Genomic DNA, 6301 nt, shown 5'->3' with positions numbered 1-6301 from the left:
TCTCACGGTCTCTCCTGCCCGGGCTGGCTTTGAACCTTGATCCTCAGATCTCAGCCTCCTGAGTAGCTAGGATTACAGGCGTGAGCCACCAGCGCCCGGCAAGTCTATGAGATTCTTATCTCCAATAAACCACTCAGAAACAGCTGGAAGTGGCACTGTGATTCAAGTGGTAGAGTGCTAGCCTTGAGCTCAGAGAGGCTCAGGGACAGCCCCCAGGCCTGAGTTCAAGTCCCAGGAATTGGTGGGGGGGGGGATATTATCAACTTTCCTGCCCAGGCTGGCTTTGAACCACGAGCCTCAGATCTTAGCCTCCTGAGAATGATTACAGGTGTGAGCTACCAGAGCCAGCTTATTTATTTATTCTTTAGTTGTTTTATAAGTAATATACAGAATCATTTTTTTAATTTTTGTACCCATCCTGGGGCTTGAACTTGGGGTCTAGAACTTTCCTTTTTTTCCCTTTTGTTCTTTTTTCTTTTGGCTTTTTCTACCACTCGCACCACAGCTGCAGTCTGGCTTTTTGTTTGTTGATTGGAGATAAGAATTCTATGGACTTTTTTTACCCAGGCTGACTTTGAACCTTTGATCCTCAGATCTCAGCCTCTTGAGTTGCTGGAATGAGCTACCAGTGGCTGGCTGAACATCACTTCTGATAAGTGTGCCTGGCTAGTACACTGGGTTGGGAGGGCTGTGATGAACACATGAAAAGAAGCTCCCTATTGGACTTTGCGAGTATGGTGATTCTGGTATCCAAGCCTGACCCTTTAGGACCTCAAGAGCTATTGTACTTCAGGTTGCAACAGAGAATTGTCCTTTTGGAATGTTCTAGACACAGTGTATCCAGACCCACTCCTGGGAGTCCTGCTTGCCTCAGAGCAATCATGGGTGAAGGTGGGTTAAGAAAACCTAAGTCTTGGACAGCTGTAAAAGCTGCCACAAGGGCTGTGCCATGAAGAAAAGCTACCCACCATGACTGGCACGTTGCTTGCTTTCTTCCCACCTGGGACCTTCTGAGGGCCAGATGCGGGAGTCAAGTGTGTCTTTGATATTTACAGACACTAAAAACAGTCCCAGAGAACACTGAGTGGCCAAAAGCCAATGGCATCCCCAGATGTTCCCATTCCATTTCCACATTCCCAGGGTTGCAGGTTTCTGCCAATCCTCCTCTGTCCAATCCTCTGTCTATCTTCAAGCTACGTCTCTAATCCCCGCCACGCCTGGCCTCCTCAAGCCAATGGCGCCCAACACCTCAGACAGGTCTTAGCCAGCTCCACTGAAGACTCTGAGAATCCTTTCCTCAGACCCCTTGTCACACCCAGAATTATGCCTAGTCACTCAAGACTTTTCTCACCCAAACCCCTTCAGGGTCCTGTCCCTGACCTTCCATGACACCTGAGTACCACATAGAGGCTGCTTTCCTGAGGAGAGTGACCATGGTGTCACAGCATTACTAGGTCAGTAGGACAGTTTGTCCTTGAGTGTCACACAGGTCCCCGGAGGTGATTCCTAGGGTACTGTCAGGTTCCCCAATCTCCCCTGTCTAAAGCTGTGAGTTGTCATTGTCCCTGCTGTTTACTATCCATAGTGTAAATACATCTCTGTGTATCCAGTGCTGTTGGGGGACACTGGTTTGTTCTCACCTTGGGCTTGTTAGCAGTTACATGGCCTGATACCTGTGAGCATTTTCTCTTCTGTTATTATGGAAGGAAGCAAGTGTCTGGGCTTAGATACTGCAGGTGTTTCCTCCACTAGTCTGATCCAGTTATTCTCCCTCTAGCTGTGTTTGGAAGTTTGGTTCAGATGCTCATCAACCTTTAGGCTTTGCCACGTGGTGACTGCTGAAATGGTGACTGCAGTTACAATGTTCATTTCTCTAATAATAGTGAAGTTGGCCGCTGGTCACGTGACAACCAGGTATTAAAATGTCCTTATGTTAAATACCTTTAAACATTTGTTCTAAAGCCAGGTGTGGATTGCTCACACCTGTAATCCTAGCTACTCAAGAGACTGAGATCTGAGGATCACAGTTTGAAAACAGCCTGAGCAGACAAAGCTGAGAGACTCTTTTCTTCCAGTTAACCTGCAAAAAGCCAGAATTGGAGGTTTGGCTCCAGTGGTAAATAGCCAGCCCCTTTAGTGGAAAAAGCTGAGCAAGACCTTGAGGCCTTGAGTTTAAGCCCTAGTACTGGTACAAAATAAATGAAATCATTTGCCTATCTTTCTAATGACTTTGAATTGGCTAATTACATCCTTTAGAATGATTTTCATATAGAATATTTATAATTAATGTGTTGAAAATATTTTTCCCAGGCTGGGGGTATAGCTCAATGGTAGAGGCACTTGCCTGGTATACACAGGACCCTGGGTTCCATCCCCAACACCACACACAAAAAGAAAAAGAGCTAAAAAAATATTCTTGGGTGGCTGGGAATGTGGCTTAGTGGTAGAGTGCTTGCCTAGCATGCATGAGCCCTGGGTTTGATTCCTCAGTACTACATAAACAGAAAAAGCCAAAAGTGGCGCTGTGGCTCAAGTGGTAGAGAGCTAGCCTTGAGAGAGGAAAAAAAAAAAAAGTCAGCTCAGGAACAGTGCCCAGGACCTGAGTTCAAGCTCCAGGACTGGCACCCAAAAAAGTATATATTCTTTATCATTCCTTGGCTTGATATCTTCCCATTCTTAGAAGATCTTTTTTTTGTTTGTTTTCTTGAGATCAATATGTAGCCCTGGATAGCCCTGAATTATAAAAAAAGAAAAGAAAAAGAAAATCCTTCAGTTGAGATTACAAGGGTACACCACAATGAACTTGGAATAACTTTTAAATAGTTTATTGTCTATTTAATGAGTTTCCAAGTCTGTGAACTATTACAATTTTTTCTAGTCATTGGCAGACTGATACTTCAATAAAATGCAATAAAAATGAATGATTACAGAACTAAAGTAGATTTCAAACATAAGCACAATTTTTGTTAAGGTGAATAGACATAACATTTTCCTATCAGATTGCTGCAAAGCTTCTAAAAACTGTGTAGGTATACCTACCTGCCTTCTGGTACACTAGGAATAAAATGTTACAGGTAAGGACAAGTGCTAGAAGGACCATTTGAGCAATGGGCTCAACACTTAGCCTCACTCTGAGATTGCTAATGTTCTCCGCTGAAGTCACACCATCTCGTGAGTCACGCCTGCCAGACAAATGGGTTGTTTACTGGCCCCAGTAGAATGAGAGCTAAATGCAGGTTTTGTGTGTTTGAAATGATGTTTATTTTCTCACTGCAGTGCAGAATTGCTAGAGCTTTCAGCTGCTGGGTAGGAGTTCTGGCTTCTACACTTGGCTGGGTACATAGACTGTTAGTGTTCTTTACCCTGTAGATGTAACATTTAAAGTAGATGTGTCATTATGAGAAATGTGTGTGTTACAAGAATATTATCATCAAATATTTTGCTTCACTTTGCACATTTATTGTGTCCATGAATATCGACTTTTTTTTTAGAGAGAGAGCTGCTTTTATATAGGGTCAGCACCCTATTCAGATTGGAGAGAAAAGTCATTTTGGAGGGGAAGCTTAAACAAGGCTTGGATGGGGATGGGAAGGTGGCTCAGTGGTAGAGTGCTTGCTTTGCATGCATGAGGCCCTGGGTTCAATTCCTTAGCACCACATAAGAAAAAAGCCGGAAGTGGCGCTGTGGCTCAAGTGGTAGAGCGCTAGCCTTGAGCTGAAGAGCTGAGGGACAGCGCCCAGGCCCAGAGTTCAGGCCCCACGACCGGACCCAAAACAAAACAAACAAAAAAAACAAGGCTTGGAGTTGGTCAGATCTGGGTTGGAATATAAATAAATAAATAAATATATATGTGTGTGTGTGTGTGTTTTATATATACATATGTGTGTGTGTGTGTTTGTATGAAACTGTAAAACTGGGGCTTGAACTCAGGGCCTTGTGCTTTCACATGGCTTTTTTGCTCAAGCTATACCTCCACTTCTGGCTTTCTGCTGTTTAATTGGAGATAAAGTCTCTCAGATTTGTCTGCCCAGGCTTTTCAGCCTCCTGTGTAACTAGGATTACAGGTGAGAGCCACCAGCACCCGGCTTAATAATATTTGTCACGCATGCTGATTGGCCCTTAATCATTCACATCCTATCATTTGGCAGGACCCTAAGTACTGACTGAAAGGTAGAAAGCCTAACCCTAAGGCAAACACTAGTTAAGGGTCACAGGAATGCAGAAGATGAAGAGGTAGCAGGGAAGTTGGAAAGAGAGATGTTGCAGTTTAGAGCAGCAGAAGTCCTTGATCAACTTAAAACCTGACGAAATCAAGGGAATGAAGGCTAAAGTGTGCCCTGGCTCTCCCGTCTGCAGGCAGTTCTGGTGGCCATGTATTTTCAGTGCTTGGTGCATGAGAGGCACCGCACAGCCATGCCATGGTGAGAGGATGAGGAGGAGTGAGGCAGGGGCCAAGACTCCCTCTCATACTCCTGCTGTTCATGATGAGGACCGGAAGGGACACAAACAATACAGCTAGAAGAAGATCAAGATTCCAAATTGCTTGCTTTGTTATTTCTGAGATGATTTCTATAAGAGATTTGAGTTTATTTAAAAGGATGAGAAGATTCAGGCACCAGTGGTTGGTTGATTCCTGTAACTAGATATTCAGGAAGCTGAGATCAGAGGATCATGGTTCAAGGCCAGCTGGGACAGCTAAATGAGACAGCAAACATCAGAAGTGGAGATGTGACTCAAATGATAGAGTGTTGTTCAAGCCAAAAACAAAAACAAAAAACAGGGCTGGGAAGGTAGCGCAGTGGTAGAGTGCTTGCCTTTGTATGCATGAGGCCCCGGGTTTGATTCCTCAGTACCACCTAAGTAGAAAAAGCTGGAAGTGGCACTGTGGCTCAAATGGTAGAGTGCTAGCCTTGAGCTGAAGAGCTGAGGGACAGCACCCAGGCCCACAGTTCAGGCCCCACGACTGACAAAACAAAAAACAAAAAACCAAGCAAAGGCCAGGTACCAATAACTCACGCCTGTAATCCTAGTTATTCAGGAGACTGAGATCTGAGGATTACAGTTCAAAGCCAGCCCAAGTAAGAAAGTCCGTGAGACTATCTCCAGTAAACTACTCAGAAAAACTTGGAAGTGGCACCGTGGCTCAAGTGATAGAGCACTAGCCTTGAGAAAAAAACAAATGTAGGGACAATGCTCAGGTCTTGAGTTCAAGCCCCAGGACTGGCACCAAAACAGAAAAAAGAAAAAGCTAAGCAAGAGTGTAAGGCCCTGAGTTCATGCTCCAATACCTGTGAAGTAAGAGAAGAGGAAACAATAATTTTCTTGACTCTCCTGAGCCTTAATTTACTCTTACAAGTACTGATGATTACTATTTGTCACACATGGTTCCCGGATTTCCTTTAACCTTGGCCCCTGCCCTATTTTCTTTCTTCTCTGTATTACTTTTCCTCTAGCTTTGTATTGGATTCCTCTGGAATCCTGTCTGGGTCTGGCCACGTAGTCTTCCATTCTCCTGTCCAAATCCACACATCTTCTTCTTGGTTTCCATTCCCAGCCTTGGCAGCAGGAAATGTCTGGCATACCTCTAGTGTGTTTAGTATCTAACTGTGATTGGTTACTGCCCTAATTACAGAAAAAACCTCATGCTTTGCTCCTTAAAGCATGTGTGCGGCAGACTTCCACAGTGGGTCTGCTTTTCTCCTAGGCTGCTTCATATGTCTACCTTCAGGGCCACATTTCCTCCTTGGCCACTGATACTTTTAGTCTCTAACCCTGGCCACACAGTATCAGTATCCACTCCTGTTCTTTGCTCACATCATCTTCAATACCCCTGCTCTCCTGGCTTCAGTGCATACAGGTCCTGTGGCCTCTGCTTTGGGTTCCGCCCATCTGTGGGGTTGGAAGGGAAAAGAACAGTTATTGAGCAAAGAAGCCCAGGCAGCAAGACACACAGACTTGAAGACTTGCCAAAAGGCATCTGCTACTAAGTATTAAGACCTGCTGAAAGCCAGGCACCAATGGCTTACGCCTATACTCCTAGTTACTCAGAAGGCTGAGATCTGAGGATCATGGTTTGAAGCTAGCCCAGGCAGAAAAGTCCCCATGAGATTTTTATCTCCAATTAACCACTCAAAAACCAGAAGTGGAGCTGTGGCTCAAGTGGTAGAGCACTCACCTTGAGCACAAAGAGGCTCAAGGACAGTGCCCAGGCTCTTAGTTCAAGCCCCACAACTGACAAAAAAAAAAAAGTCAGCCTCAGGATGGTGGTTCAAAGCCAGCCTGGGCAGGAAAGTCCATGAAA

Source organism: Dipodomys ordii, unplaced genomic scaffold, assembly GCF_000151885.1.
Source record: "Dipodomys ordii isolate 6190 unplaced genomic scaffold, Dord_2.0 Scaffold110, whole genome shotgun sequence".
Taxonomy (NCBI): Eukaryota; Metazoa; Chordata; class Mammalia; order Rodentia; family Heteromyidae; genus Dipodomys; species Dipodomys ordii.
This window is presented reverse-complemented; position numbering follows the sequence as displayed.